We start from the raw sequence: 17,277 nt of genomic DNA, 5'->3' as shown, positions 1-17,277 counted from the left end.
ATAGTATCTGTAGGTACTTTGTTACAGCCTGTCACAAAAACACATAATTTGTTCCCATTTCTTGAGTTGAATCTACAAAAATGCCATGGATAACATAGTTTGACAGGCATAAAATAGTATTTTTGCACTAACAAGGCAATTTCCAAAGAGCTATTAGCCAAAAACTTGTCATATCTCAGCAATGGTGTATTGTCTGTCCTTAAAGAATTTGAGGAAAGTAGAAAAGTGGAGGACAAAAGAAGCTGCAGGTCTAAGAAACTATCTGCTGCAGATCATGAAAGTCATGTCCTTAAGAAATAGGAAAAACTCCAGCAAAGACCTGACACAGGACCTGAGAGATGCATCTGGTCTTTCAATTGATCCATCTAATGTTTACTGAAGCCTCATCAGAAATGGTCTTAGTAGAAGGGTGGCTGTCAAGAAGCCATTCTTGAGGAAGGGAAACAGGAAGAAAAGCAAAGGTAGGCCAGAATTCACAAGAACTACATGGTTCTAGTCCCTGAAAGAGCTGGTTTCACATGTTGTTGGCAAATATATCTTATTGTCAACACCACTCTCTCTGCCTGCTCACATGTACCGCCCAATCGCCACAATCACCGATCACTCCCTTAAGGGTTTGTTCTCCCAACCTAATTACCACTTACAATAGGCACAGACCCACAAATTCAGGAAATCATTTGAATAGAGACGCTATCCCAAGCCTGCAGAGGCTTTGTCTGCTCCCACACTATTTAAAAATACACAAAATACCACCAAAAAAAAAATTGTATTTTACAATCAAAATCAAAATGTTATTTATTTTGCCTTACATAAATCTGGTTACAGGAGGTTGAATATGTTAGTTTGAATGAATCAACATCTGCAAGTCATACTAACTGTGAGAATCCTCAAAGTACAGGCCAAGGAGGAGGAGTGGCTGCAATCTTTCACTCCAGCTTATCAATGAACCAAAGACCCAGACAGTTACAATTCATTTGAAAATCTTCCTCTTAGCATTGCGTACCCTAGCTGAAACACACATACACACACGCACACACAAAAATTGTGTTTGTTTGTTTTTCATCTATAATTGCCTGGTCCTCATTCAGAGTTTCTACCAGATTTCTCAGACTTTTTGTCTGATTTAGTGATCAGTTCAGGTAAAATAATTATAATGGGTGATTTTAACATTCATGTAGATGTTAAAAATACCGCAAAACTGTGTTTAATTTATTATTAGACTCAAATGGCTTTTCTCACAATGTAAATGAACCCACTCACCATGTTAAATGCACTCTGGATCTTGTCCTGAAATATGTCAGAAACTGAACATTTAACAGTGTTCTCTGAAAACCCTCTTTTGTCTGTCCATTTCTTAATGACAGTGAAATTCACAATAATAGACTACACAGCACTGGAAAAACAAATTGAGTGCACTAGATGTGTTTCTGAATGAAATTTAAAGAAGTGCTTCCTTCTTCTTGTCATCTTCAGTGACTTGTGACAAGGCAATGCAGAGCAACTACCAAAACTTTACTCCCATAAAGGTCAATTACCTCATTAATATTGTCACATCTTCGCTGTATAAAACTCTGGATTTTGTGGCTCCTCTGTGAAACAAAGTGTCAAATCACAGTGGTTTGATTTTGTGGTATAACACACAAATGTTCACCTTAAAGCAGATCACTCTAAAACGATGTTGAACTTATTTAGGAGATCTTTGTCATGGTAAATAGTTTGTTGTTCTATAAAAAAAAAAAAAGCCCTCTGTAGAGCTAGGACATCTTACTATTTGTCACTGATAGAGGAAAGCAGGAACAACCCCAGGTTTCTTTTCAGTGCTGTAGCCAGGCTGACAAAGAGTCAGAGCTCTGGTGAGCTGAGTATTCCCGTAACTCTAGTAATGATGTTATGAATTTCTTCGCAAATTTAATTTTAACCTTTATAGAGGAAACAAGTATTCTGTCATCCCACAGACATATCATTAAGTACAGCAATTTTAATAACTGCTGATATTAATCAAAGACCCAGACAGAGTTATAATTATTTTGAAAGTCTTGACTCTCAGCCTTGTCAACCCTTGAATTGGAAAATTCAAAAACCTGTTTTATTTGTTGTTCTCTATCATCCATCTGACCCTTAATCAGAGTTTCTGTCTGATTTCTGAGACTTTTTATCTGACTTAGTCCTGAGTTCAGATAAAATCATTTTAGTGGGTGATTTTAACATCCATTTAGATGCTGAAAATGACAGCCTCAACGCTTCGTTTAATCTATTATTATTATATCATTTGGCTTCTCTCAAAATGTAAATGAGCCCACCCACCACTTTAACCACACCTTCTCACAGACGTATCTTTGTTTACAGCTACTTTTAGTACTGCTGATATTTATTTATACTCTTTCTCTGCAATTGATCTTTCGGAGTTAACTTCAACAGTTAACACAGAGAGACAGCCATTCACACCTATGGGCAATTTAGAATCACCAATTAACCCAACCCCATTAACTGCATGTCATTGGACTGTGGGAGGAAGCCGGAGTACACGGAGAGAGCGTGCAAACCTGCAAAGAAAGGTCACAGCCAGATGGATTCGAACTGAGGACCTTCTTGCTATGAGACAACAGTGCTACCCACCATGCTATCATGATGCCTTTTTGTCTTCTTTCTCACTTATTCTGTGCTTTGTCCGGTCTCCCTATGCCCGCCCCAGTTACAACAGATGGCTGCAGATCGCAGATGGAAGTTTCTTCCTGTTAAAAAGGAGTTTTTCCTTCCCAACATCACATAGTACATAGGCAACTGTTGTTGTTGTTTCGTGCTGTATAGATAAACCTGAACTGACCAGAAGTGAATTATTTAAGTTTACAAAGATGTGTAAGTCAGCTTTAAATTGCCATGATTTGGACTGAAAAAAAAAAAAAAAAAAAAAAAAAACACGACAGGAAGTGTAAGAAATTGCTCCTCCCTATGACTAATAATGTAATTTTTAAGCAAATAAAAAATTAGTAGGAAATTATGTTTTAATATTTGCCAGCGGCTTGAGAATCTACATATGCTGTTATTGGACAGAGACCAAGTTTTTCATTAGGTCCTTAATGAGCCGCATACGTCTGAGTTGCCTGTAGCACTAACCTTTATAAGTAAGTAACTGCTCTTGCTCTGTGTGTTTTATTCATTGTGGCTCTAGTGAACTTTCCTCACAATTTTCTGAAATTTAGTGCATGTGGAAATGTTTTGCCAAAAGAAGATTAATGTCAGGCTTCCAGGTTTATTGATATTTAAAAAGATCATTTTCCAGTTGTGTCAAAATGTTAGAGCCATGAAGCTCATTCCTCACACAATGTCTCTTGATTATTTATTTAGTGTTTTTTTTTAAAAGCTGTGTTTATAAAAGGGACTTGTTAAAGCAGTGATGTGTACATATTTGAACGTATCTATAGGCAAAATAACAGCAGTAGCTTAATTAATTTCAGAAAATTAGCTGCCTTACTAAAATGATGGACCTTGTTTGCTAGTCTTCACTAAGACTAGAAATAGGATAAGCGGGACTTATAATGACCCAGTTGAAAAGTAAATAGAAAGTAATGTTGAGACATATTATAAACCCCCAAAACTTTGTGTATAATAAACAAGCAACCACTACAGCATTGCTTGGTTAGCTTTAGAGGTGCTGATAGGCAGATGGTCTTGTTTATTTGTCCTTTGAGCAGGCCTCCAGCATCTGGTTTTTATGCTAAGCTAACTTAACCAGCTACTGGCTGTTGTTCCATATTTTCCATATAGCTTTGATAGTGGGTCCCTAAAACACCAATGGAAGGCAATAATGGTAAAATGAAATGTCTGTAGCCCAGTAAAATACATGCAGTTGATTGTATTTATTATCTTGTGAATAGCAAAAAATTGCTAAGCACAGTGCTTTATGTAAGTAGTTGTTGCATCGTAATGGGCTCAACATTGGACACAGAGTTTTAATTGTCATGGTGAGATTTGTCAATATGCTCACAGCTGGGAAAAAGTATTTTTCCACACTAATAAGTTCAGAGGTGAGGGCGGACACTTCAGGACAAACTTGTAAATGATCTCTGTGGAACAGAGGGCACAAAACTAATGGCATAAAAGAAAAGTTGTAGCTGCATGGTGTCATCAAGGTTAACAACACATATTATATTGAGCAAAAGCTTTACAAGAGTGCTACACACTCCATTTTTTTTTAATTCAGTGCTGGCACGGTGAAAGCAGATAGGAAAACAAATCTGCTAGAGTCTAGTACTCCACCAGATTGTTAATAACCCATTCAATGCATTGTTTTCCCATTAGAATTGGGCAAGTAACTATGTAACAATAACATTAATGAGAGATCCCACACCGCTTCAATAATGTTGAAGCCTGGGCTCAGTATAGTAGGCCAATCCATGACTGATAGTGTTCCATAGTGTTTTTCTATCCAGGGATGCTTTATGCATTGAAAGTGTGTTTGGGCTCATTATCGGGCTGAAGAAGGAGGCCACTGCCAATCCTACGTTTTCCAGGTGGTATTACATGTTGGATCAAAATCTGATGGTACTTTCGTTCATTCACAATTCCATCAGTTTTGACAAGATCTCCAACACCACTGGCTGAAACGCAGCCCCAAACCATGACAGAACCTCCACTGTGTTTTACCCCACTCCTGACCATCTCCATACATGCTGATAATGATCTGAACCACAAGTTTCAAATTTGGGTCCATCATTACATGAGTGACTACATAGTGTAGTGTGTCAGGTTTTTGCTGTATTTTTTCCTCTGTTTCTTAAGGACATGATTTTCAGATACTCTTCATCTGCTGTAGATATTTTTTTTAGGCCTCCTACCTTTTGTTTTCATCCTGCACAGGTCCAATTTCCTCAGTTTTTATTTTAAGGATACTTCACACTATGCCAAGATATAGAACGTTTTCAACTAATAGCTCTTTGGGAGTCACCTTGTTAGTGCAAGAATACTATGTCAAACTGATGTTTTTCATAGATTCAGCTAAAGAACAAATTATGGCTTTTAGTGAGAGGCTGTTGGTTTTAAAAAAGTGCCTAAAGACACCATTTAAAATGGGCAAAGCTGACTCCTGCTATGTGTAGACACAACACTGATCCATCTCTCCACTTATGTGCCTTTTTTTTTCTTCATGGGTCAGTGTTAAGTGGCTTAACAAACATTCTATTGGAAATGGGCTGGCACAAGTACTGGACTGAAAATGAGTGAAAAAGCAGCCAATGTCCAAAGAAAAAATTTTGAAAGACCTTCAGAAAGCCTGGACAATTGTTGCACAAGACCACTTTTGAAAAAAATTACACAAAAGTCTGGCTCATTGGAAGCAAAATGTAAAGTAATGAGGGGTGGCTCAAGAGTTTTGTACAGTACTGTAAACTTAAGGTAGGGTAAATTTAGCTGCCAATATTGTTAAAGGCCTTGGCAAAAAATATACATTGTACACAGAAGGAGAAATATACTGTCAGCATAGACATTTGTTTTCTTAGCTCATTTAAATTTTCCCCTGAGTACGTCTAAAATCATCATGTAATTAGGGTTTGGCTGGAGGTCATGGTGAGTCACAAAGCAGAGCAGGCTCATGTTTCCTGCCAGGGGAGTCTGAGTGCTTTATGCTTCCTTACTGGGACAGGAAGTTGTAAACAGAGGGAATCCCAAACACTGACGAAGAAACTCTGCAGTGCCGTCCTCCACTCACCCCGCAGGGACTCTTGTGACTACCTCCTGTTTTTCTTTTTCTCTCTGTTTCTCCCCTATACACACACATTCACACAGTCACGCATGAATGCATTGCTAACCTCTTAAGTACACATGTGCATGCACAGTCCCTCATGTCCTCAGTGTGAGACAAAGGATTTCTGTGCAGTGTCTGGCTGTGATAAGCATTTAAATCTCATTTGTTCTTTAAAGATTTTTGCTTTGTTCCACTACATTACTTTAGTGTATTTCCGCTTTGTTGAGCTTTATTTAGCGGGCATAAGAAAAAACAAAAACAAAAAACAAAAAGAGCTATAGTGATATGATTTGAACATGATCACATCATGATGTAGTAATATGCAACATGCCCTTTCTAAATTTTCTGGGGAATTATCCAGGTTTGTGAAATGTCATAGTCATTGTTCACCTTGGTAGAGAGCTTTCTCCCCCCCTGTTAGCATGTGACCTTATTTCTCTTATCTGTGGCAGCCATGAAAGACCTGTGCTCATCTGTTTATGTGTCAGTTGCTTATGGTTCGCCATAATATTAGGTACAATCTGGGGCTCGGGGTTTTTTGGGGGAGGCTGAACACATGATTGGCTTTTTATTTTAACAACACTGTAGTGCTGCCTCATAGGAAAGTGATGCAGAGCCTCCTGAATATTTGATGATAATGTGAGAGGTAAGTCATAAATGCTTTGCATATCTCAATTTATCCAGTCAAAATGGTCATTGATTTAACCTGCAAATTTATAGATGGCCCAGTGTCACTAAATGTTATACCCTTAAATCGCACATCCAAATTAAAATTAGTTCCACCCCCACCTTACAATTTATATTCTAAGGGGTTTCACAACCTCATCTGAATTATTTACCTGTGTGTTTTATGGAGAAACATGGGAGCGACTATTGATCTCAAAGATTTAAAGCCTGTTGGCTAAGTTAAATGGCAGCATGAGATGGTTAATAGAAGCACTGGGAGGTCTGGTATCCATTCTCAATAAAGAATATGTTGAATAAATCTGCAGGATAGAAGAAAACACATCTGTTTTTCCATTTAAGTAATTTCTCAAGATGTACTATTACCAAAGGCCAAAAATTCTGTTCTAATTTCCCCCCAAAAAGGAGATCACTTAAACACTGACAAAGCTTTCACAAAAGATTTTTAGGGTGTATTTCTTTCATCTGAAGCTTATTACCGTATTCTGTGTTATCAAATACATGTTGGGCAGCAGTTGTTTAAAAAACAAAATAAATCACCAGTAAAAGCATAAACACTCCAAACATACAGTAATACTGACTCAGACTGCCATACTCGTGATGATGATCCAAGGAACCATGCATGTGGGTCAATGAGTGCCTGCCTGAGCTTCACAGAGGGTTGGAAAGGGGACAGGACAGAGCACAGGGATCAATACATAATATCTTACAAATTGAATTCGACCGAGATCGACCCAGAGGGCGTGTGTGCCCGGCTGAGAACTGTGGACGAGCGCACAGTAAATCCTACAGATCAGTACAGAGAGGTGGAGAGGAGGGGGTGGAAGAAGGGTGGGGCGGCAGCTCACGGAGGTGTCTGCGCATGGGAAGGAGGCATGAAGAGTTGGGTTTAGAGGGGTGATGGAGAGTAGTGAATATGGGGCATGAAGGGTGATGTAGTGAGGGGCAGAGACACAGGTAGTATCGGTTTATCACCTCCAGTCAGGGGGTCACTCACTTCTCCCTGTCATTATCTCCAAGAGGCTCCAACCTCAATCTATCTCTATAATGGTGGGCTTGTTTGGACACAGTCAGTTTTATAGGCTCATCTGGCTCTTCCAGTGTCTGCTTGTGTCTGTGTGCTTCTTTGAGTCTTTTGTGTTCAGGTAAAAATGAGCATGAAAAATTAGCTTTAAAGATATATATTTTTTTAAGCTAGTCAGTCAGTGTTGGTTAAAAAAAAAAGTGTTGGATAAATACACTGACACCACATTTATGTCTGTCCGTTAAGAACAAGGCTACAGCCAGTTGCTATCCAGTTTAACTTAGCCTAGCTAAGCTAATTAGCCTGTTCGTGCTGTTGATAAAAACTGTCTTATTAATCACAGCACAAAAAAGAAGAAAAAAATAGATTTGGCATTTGCATGCTAAAAACTGATATTTTTAGCCTGTTGCTAAGGGGTTGCTAGGCATGTGTAATTCAACTTTTGTGGCTATAAATGAGATGTTAAATTAAAATGACAGGATGCTTTCATAAGGTGTTGTAGGTCCATGAATGCTACAAATAATTAATTTTAGCCTGTTGCTAGGTGCCAGATAATGTGACAGCATCATGGTATATTGTGCATAATTCAAGATTCGTGGATATAAATTAGATGGTATTGTTGTGACATTAAAGCGTTATAAGTGCAAAAATACTCAAACCAGGCCTTCTTAGGCCTAGAGGGGTCTCCGTATCCCAAGTCTGGTTGCTCAAGTCTTGATGGTCTTGGAGGATGGACAAAGGAATAAACACACAATCAGACAGATTTAGTGTATTTGTGAAAATGATTTGAATTAGTGCCAACTGATGAAGTAGGAAAAACTGTTATAATGACAGGCTTTTCTAATTTTCGATATTTGTAACTTTACTGGTCAAAATAACCTCTGAGAATTCTCGGTAAAAACAACTCTTTTCCTGAAAAACTATCAAAAGTTATTCTCACAAGAGCAAACAACCTCAGTTTCACTATGTTATTCTACAAAATAACCTTTTTTTTAAATTCTAAAAACAAAAACAACCTAGCTTGCTTTCACTTTTGTAAATGTCAGTTGTTTTTTTCAGAGCAACCAAAAGGAAAGTTAGAACCAGAAAAGGTAATTTACCTGCACAGGATCAAACAATGACTGCTCACGAGCAAAGGCTGGGGTCAAAGTGAAAAACAATCTGTGTAGCGGAAAAGCTCTCGTTCAATTTTAACCCAGAAGGCCCTTTGCTATTGCCCCAGCTCCGGTGACACGAGGGTTGATGTGTGAGTGTCGTTTACATGGGAGGCTCTGCATACGGCCGGCTTGCTAAGGTTGAGGGCACATTTATTTGAGTCTGTATAATTGACATGTTGGGATCGATGGGGGAACAGAAAGCCTCTCTACAGAGTCTGCCAATACAGAGCCGGTCCCCTGGGCCTCCACATGCTGGGGCCCGCCACCCTATCAGTCACAACCACAACACTGAACTAAAAGACACTGCTCACCCTCCAACCCCTCACCCCCTCCCTGCATCACTTAACACACAGATGGAAACACGCACACACATACTGGGAAACAGAAACTGAACCAGACGCACATAGGCACACAGACAATCAAACACACAAAATCCCTATTGATCATGGCCCCCCCTGTTGTACCCGAGGCCTCACACTGTTCTGGAGGCGGGGGGGGAGGGAGGGCAGCATAGCAGGAGGGTCCCGGATGATCCACTGATCCCACCATGGACAATTGGATCACACTCAGTGGTATCTACTGGAAGGCTGATGATGTGTCACTCATAGACAAATAAGAACATCTCTATTTTACACAAATGTTATAACTCCAGCAATCAAAAATATTACCCAAGATAAAGTATAAAATCTGTTTAGAGGTAATTGTAAATAATAGTAAAAAGAAAAACAATGAGAAAATTGGTGAATTGTTCTCACTGAAAATACAAAACAAATGTCATTTATAAAATGTCATCTTATTTATTGTTCAAATCTCCAAACTAGTCAAGTTTAATCTACAAAAACACTCAAATAAAGAGGGAGAACATAAAATTTTGTAGTACTGAAAAATCATGCACATTTTTATTTGTAATTTTGGCATTTATAATATTAAAAGGTTAAAAAAGTGCCCAACCATCCATGTTTATCCCCTTCTTATCAGTCATCTTATCAGACCTGTGTACTGCTAAACAGCAAACCCCTTGAATAGGGGAAACAAACTGCCATTGAACATAATCTGAGCAGTGATATATACTGGCAAAGGAAATGAGGAATACATAATCATATTTTGTAGGAGATATGTCTGCTGACACCCTGAGTATTTTTTTTTCACCTGGCCTTCACACTCTTAATGCTTGCCTACACAAAAATTTAAATCTGCAAATTCTACATCTTCTGTTATTCATGCATGTCACTGTTCAGTTTATGAGCCCCAGCAAGACATTATGCAGAAGCTGTAAAGAGAAAAAAGTAAGTACGTTTCAACCCTACAAATAGTGTCTTTTGACTACTTGTGACCTGATAGATTCTGTAAAAATAGTCAAACACTCTTGGTATTCTCTCAATCAGCTTCATCAGGTGATCACCTGAAATGGTTTTCCAACAGTCTTGAAGGAGTTTCCAGAGGTGCAGAGCACTTGATGGCTGCTTTGCCTTCACTCTGCTGTCCAACTCATCTCAAACCATCTCAGTTGGGTTTAGATCAGGTGATTGAGGAGTCATTGTCCTGTTGAAAAAAACGTAAACCAGATGGGATGGCATCTCGCTGCAGAACGCTGTGGTAGCCGTGATGGTTATGTGTGCCTTGGATTAAAGCACCGCCATACCATCAGACTTCCTCCTCCATACTTCACGGTGGGAACTACACACGTAGGAACCATCCGCTCACCTTTTCTGTGTCTTACAGAGACATGGCGTTTGGAACCAAAAATCTCAAATTTGGACTCATCAGACCAAAGGACAGATTTCCACTGGTCTAGCATCCATTCCTTGTGTTGCTTGGCCCAAGCCATTCTCTTCCTTTTGTTGTTCTTTCTTAGGCTTCTTTGCAGCAATTTGACCATAAAGTCCAGATTCAGGCAGTCTTCTCTGAACAGTTGATGCTGAGATGTGTGTGCTACTTGAACTCTGTGGAGAATTTAGGTGGGCTCTTATCTGTGGTGCTGTTAGCTTGCAGTTTCTGAGGCTGGTAACTGAATTTATCCTGTGCAACAGAGGAAACTCTTGGTCTTCCTTTCCTGGGGCGGTCCTGATGAGAGCCAGTTTCATCATAACATTTGATGCTCTTTGTGACTGCACTTGAGGATACTTTCAAAGATCTTGAAACCTTTTGGAGTGACTGACCTTCATTTCTTAAAGTGATGATGGACTGTTGTTTTTCTTAGTTGAGTAGTTCTTGCCATAATATGGATTAGAACATTACTCAAATAGGGCTATTCACTGTTTACCAACTCTACCTCTTCATAACACAACTGATGATCTCAAAAAGATTATGAGGGCAAGAAATATAAGAAATTAACTCTTGACGAGCCACAGCTGTTAACTGAAAGCCATTCCAGGTGACTGCCTCATAAAGCTGACTGAGAAAATGCCAACATGTGCAAATCTGTCATCTAAGTAAGAGGTGCCTACTTTGAAGAACCTAAAATATAAAACATATTCTGGTTTGTTTAACACTTTTTTGTTTACTAAGTAATTCCATATGTATTTCTTCATAGTTTGGATGAATTTAGTATTAATCTGCAATGCAGACACTTTTTAAACAATGAAAAACCACTGAATTAGAAGGGGTGTCCAAACTTTTGACTGGTACTGTATATGTACATGTGTGTTTGTGGGATGTGCAAGGAACTTAATCACAATTTCTAAAGAGCACAAAAAGTAAAATAAAATGCATAAGGCCCCAACACCTGCCCATCACCTTTTGGAGTGCTATAGGTAGGAGGGTGGAGTTGTTGGGTGATTGTAGGTCCAAAAAGGCAGATGTTTTTCAGGAGGAGTGCCTGCGTGTGTAACTGAAGCCCAGCCTCCCATCATACAAGCCACCTGTATTTGCACTCACACACACACACACAACTCCTCTCGAGACCCTGTATTTTCAATAGCCAGCCCCACAGACACACACTTGTGTCCCCTCCCCTTCCCCTTCTTAAAAGTCATCTGTGGATTTAGCATTGAGGGCCAAGTGAAATCGGAACCCCACCTTTTCTTTAAACTTCAATCCTAATAAACAGCAGCAGCATTAAAAAGCAACAGCTAATTACAAAGGATAAGGTCACAGCTCAGTTGCACAGACGAATGGAGTACTTGAAATCTGTATGGATGCAGAGTCTTTAATTAGGTGGCAAGGGGGACAAAGAGAGAAAGATGAATGAGGCTGTGAGGGCTCAGGGTTCTTTGATTGGCAACAAATCACCTTTTTTGACAGTGAGTGGCCATTGTTGGGTTGCTTGAAATTTTCCCCGTTTTATAGTGTTTTTATTTCACTGAGTTTCATGTTTGGAACAACAAAGACTGTTGAAGCCAAATGGGTCAGCAGAGTGAGTAACAAAAGCAGTGCATCTTTGTTAGAAAAAAGGCTGCTTTTTTCAGATAGTTACTGTTTCAAAATTTCAAAATTGCTCACCAGCAGAGAAAGTAGAAAAAACAAGGTTTAAGCCCAGAGGGCATCAAGGACTATGGCATACTGCATGTGTGTCATGACCTGAAAATTGACAGCATGGCATTGTGCTTCTGACAATTTTTTTTTTGTGTGTGTGTGTGTGTGTGCTCATCCATAATGTACGTGTGCACACCCGCCATTTCCCAGTTTGTACCATCTTTAACCTGGTTCTGATAACTGCTTTGTGCCTCATTAGTTTTTATCTTCTGAAGCCATGCAACATTTCTTAGATTTATCTGACTGTTTTGACATCCTCCCTTATCATTATGGTAAAGACATGCTGGCATCATCAGCTTGAACTGAGAAGCACATGCTTGCTAAACTACTAATTGTGTAAACAATAAGAAAATAAAATCCACTTTCTTCACACACCGCTAATCTGTAAAAGCGAGAGTTGTTAGAGTTTACAAAAAAGTTGTAACTATACATTTGCCACTTGCACATGAACCATATGGTCACGCTTTTGATAATGTACTATTGTTATAGCCAGTGATATCAATGCTGCTTTTTAATCATTGTCCTTGATAGTGGTGAACATATGGGGATTTTCCAGTACAATGATTTCTTTGAAAGGGCAAAGGGCAAAGTCTTTTTTTTTCTCTTTTTCTTTTTTTTTTTTTGCCTTTCGTTATTTTCATGCGCGCGTTCAAACGTTCTCTGTATTTTTCTTTTGCACCGTGTGTGCTCTGCAGCTGCAGCTTTATAGTCGTAGTGTACTAGAAATGACGTCAAGGCGGTGAAAAAGGCGAATCTCCCTCTCTGATTCGGGTTTCAGTTTGTTACCATGGCAGCAGCTGCCACTTCCTGCCAGAGTGAGTCTTCCTGTGTTCATTCATTTTTGTGTGTCTGCTCTAGAGGCGTTACGAAGCACAGTGTTTACATTACCATATATGGGGTTTATGAACAATGGGCATAGGGCTTCCCCCAAACACCATTAACTGTATCCACACAAATACACACAACACATACGCATGCTCAATCTTGTGCACACACAGACACACGCAGACACACACACTCACACACACCAATAGCCTTGTGCATGCTTCTTATCAGGCATTCAAAACTGCACCCATTTGCACACAATTATCTCCACTTAGAGCTAAATGGAATGTAAATGTGTATCCTACTTGACATGGGATTTCCAGGGACTGTGGAACTAAAACTAAACCATAAAGCAGTTTAGGTTGGGAGAGAGTCTGTTATTTGATCTTAATGTTAATTATGCAGGGGGGGGTTGGTTACCAGCACTACATTGCATGAGGGCAGCCTATTTTTCTGCCACTGGCACCCAATAAACGACCATAATGTGAGATTTTCTTCTTCACCATTTCATTGTTGCTCTTGCAGTTGAGTTTGTTGCTCTTTGGGGGAGGTTTGCAATTCACCTTTTCTCAGTGGAAACTGTGTTAAACCCACGCATACAACCGGTGTTTCCTCACTACATGCTCTGCAAGGTAACAAAACAGGGTTTTGCTTTCAAAAATCATTTGGGTTTAAGAAGAAGCTTGGCTTCGTTGGAAGAGTCTCTGTCCTTTGCTGCATGCTGACTACTGTCCCACATACTTTGGGCTGATTAACAGGATCCCTGCCTTTCCTGTTGTCTCGAAGAGGCAGACAAGATCGGGCACAGATCTGCTTAGCTCCTGCCTGGAGAAAGGCCAACTCATTTACATTCAGCACACGAGGCTGCACGCACTCTGGCCATATCCATGACCTCAGCTGTTTCAGCACACTGTATTCCATAGCATTCCATAACTCATAGCACCACATTCACTAATGGGGGCCAAGGGTGGATGGATGGGAGAGTGGCTCAATAAGTGGGGCAAGAGGAATTGAGGAGGTGAGGTGGACTGCAAAGGGGAAGATGCCCTGCCTGCTCTGGCCGCTGTGAATACCTGTTGGAGGGCATCCAGACCACTGGTCTGCCCTTTTTCATTGAGTGCTTAGCACAAGAAATCACAGGAAGTCTGTACAGGAAGCATGGTCAGCACAGAGCAACAACAGTACACCTTTTACAATTAACTCACACACAGGCCTAATTAGGCAGCAAGCCCAAACAGCTGCAACATATGAGGGTCTAGAGAAGCTTGCCAGGCCACAGAGGAGACCTAGTTGGTACATATTAATGCTGAACTGTACATGCCAGTTACACAGCCACTGTCATGTGTCTGTGTTAGTATATGCTGGGCAATGCTTTTTCTTTTTTTTTTAAATCATCATCTGAACAGACCTGAAAGAGCATGTGCTACTGCCTTGTGGTGCATAGGTCAGTTTTTATTCTACTACTACTATTACTTCATTGTTAGACAAGCTATAGTCATTTTCAATGCAGAGGTTGCAAATGAGTGAGACAGCTCTGTAATTCAGGGCCACGTACTTAGAGTATAAAGAGAGGCACCCAAAAAGAGCAAGGAAACTAGAAGCTGAGCCAATTTCACTCCCACAGCTGCTAAAGGTCACCGGAGCAACTGCTGAAAGGTACGTGATCTTCCTCTTAGAAGAAAGAAAGGTGGAGGACACCAACAAAAAAAAAGAGCATTTGACATATGACAGCTGACAGAAATCTGTGAGTAACAGCAATATTCAAGGTGAAGAGAGCTTCTGTGAGATTGCCCAGTTCAATTCTTTACAATATTTATCAAAGAAAAAAAAAAAAAAAAAAAGGGGGGGGGGGGGCATATATATATAAAATTACATACCAGTGAAGATGTCACTGCAAAAACACAGCAGAAAAGGCATATAACTGATAAGTGGCCAACATATGTTATATACTGTATAATTTTTGAGAACATTTTTAAGGACATTGAGGAAAAATTTAGGAAATTTTTGGAGCGGAAGACTTGTGTGCAAAAATGCAAATGAATCAACAAATTAAAATTATTAAAGGATTTTGACATTGTTGAGATAATTGCAAACATCTAGATTTGATTATCACAGTGCAGTGTACACTGGAGTGTACCATGTAGTGTACCTCTTGAATACAAAAAAGAATTTTCTGCTTAAATCTCTCACTATACAATATCTATACAGATTTTGATAGTGACAAAGAAAGTCCCGGTTCCAGTCAAATAAGGTGTCCCAGTCTGGGGGGTCCTAGACCCTGTTCCCGTAGGATCCAGCGCAAATTGGACCACATGCCTGGCTGGGTGTACACATCCTGTTTACACAGTTTCCAGGGTTTATTTCAGCCATGACCTTTGTGCCAGGAGTCCCCGGGGTTCACAAGGTCTAACTCTGAGGTCGACTCCACAGCAATGAGGAAAGACAGCTGAATAGGTCTGAGTGTACAGTCTGCATGTGCAAGGCAGTGATGGCGTTGCACATGCACATCACAGAGTAATTGTTGTGCATGTGCATGTATGTGTGTGCGTGGGTGGATATTACTCATATTGTGGGGACCTAAATTTGTTTACCCAGTAGCACTGTGGGGACATACCTTACTTACAGGAAATAGCACAAGTCTTCATGTAAATTATTCAATTTTTGGAGTTGTCCTGACACTAAAATATACAAATAAGTCAATGTAGATGAATCCTGTGTGTGTGCATGCGCGTGTGTGCGTGCGTGCATGCATGCATGCGTGCGTATGTGCGCACAAATGTTGAAAAAGATATCAAAGGTCCTCTTCACAGCCTCGCAGCTGCATAAATATCCATCAGGTAATGTTCCAAACAGAAAGCCATTCTTCTCTTTCAACTGTGCAGGGAACAAACAAAAACAGACAAAATACAACAAAGTCCCTGCTGACCATGTGAGCAGCCCTGGGTCTTACTGCGGAGGAGACATAGTGACGAGCTCTGATGTTTATGCCCTGACCTGAAGAAAAATGCATCTTCAGTGTGTTTGCTCCATTACTCTCATGTACAGATGGTGCTTTCCAAAGAGCAAAGGGGTTGTTTGTTTTCCTTATGTAAAAATGATGAAAACATGCACTTAAACAAGACAGCAAAATCCATGTAAACTAAACTTAAGAGTAGAAAAGGGGGGTGGGGGGGGTGGAGCCACAATTAGATTTAAAATTGAAGTTGGGGGGGCATCTTAGTATGAGATTTGCAGTCACTGCATGGAAAAAAAAAATCAGTATTTATGGATTATGTTACTATAGCAGAAACTTCAAAAGTAGCCATTTTTCAAGGAATAGTTTGTTTCTGATGAGCTGAGTTTCATTTCATTTTCAGGACAAATAAACAAATAAGATGTGCCATGTTTATCAGTTAGCTTTAGGGCTACAGGTAGATGGACTGCGTTAATGTCAGACCACTAGTTTCCAGTTCACTGTTTTCTAATCAAATTCTTAGCAATCAAGCAGCAAAATCACTAATTAGCATATACTAAAGCCACATGAAAGAGTTTAAGTACATGGGAAAAGTACACACGGGTACATTCTCAGCATATACAAGTGTATGCATGCAGCACTTGTGGAGATAAGACCACATATACATATATATATATATATATATACACACACCATGGACTTTCATTATGACAATAAGCTATATGCTACTTGCTTTTTTACAGCATGACATCCTGAAATATTTTCCGTTATGCTTTTGTGTGTGTTTGTGAGTGTGTGTGTGTGTGTGTGTGTGTTTTTTTATGTCTGTATGTGTATGTTTTTTAAGTGAAGGGAGGATACAGCTGAGCATGTCTTATCTTAGATCACAGCAAACGTGTGAAACCCCAACTCTGCGGAACTCCTCTCAATCCCAGAGCCACAGGGTTTCAGTTTGCGGTGGCAGCTGAGGCCCTGTCTCTCCTCTCGCTGTCTGTCTGTCTGTCTGTCTCTCTCGCTCTCTCTCTCTCTCACTCTCTGTTCTTTTCTGTCTCTAAAAAGAGTGACATCGACAGACAGCAAAATTGCAGATAGCAGCAGAAAGGTGTGGAGGCTGAGACTGACAGTCAGATGCAGTCAGAAATAGGCAGTGACTTCTCAGAAGAGGCTCTTGGTAGTTGCAGTATGACTGGAAGCCATGAGAATCAGCAGCTACGCTTCTTGCTCATGTTATATCCAGTAAAATGTAAATCGGTAAACAGAAAGAGCGGAATATGAAGAGTCTGTTAGCTACACCTGCAATATTCTCTGAAAATTTGTGTCAACATTCTTACTTGTGGTTTGTTTTGTTTGAGTCTCACCTAACTGACAGATGGAGGGATAACCTGCTCTTCAAAGTTACACTCTGCAATTATAAACTGTG

This window comes from Archocentrus centrarchus, chromosome 4 (assembly GCF_007364275.1).
Source record: "Archocentrus centrarchus isolate MPI-CPG fArcCen1 chromosome 4, fArcCen1, whole genome shotgun sequence".
In the NCBI taxonomy this organism is placed as follows: domain Eukaryota; kingdom Metazoa; phylum Chordata; class Actinopteri; order Cichliformes; family Cichlidae; genus Archocentrus; species Archocentrus centrarchus.
Note: the sequence above shows the minus strand (reverse complement) of the source record.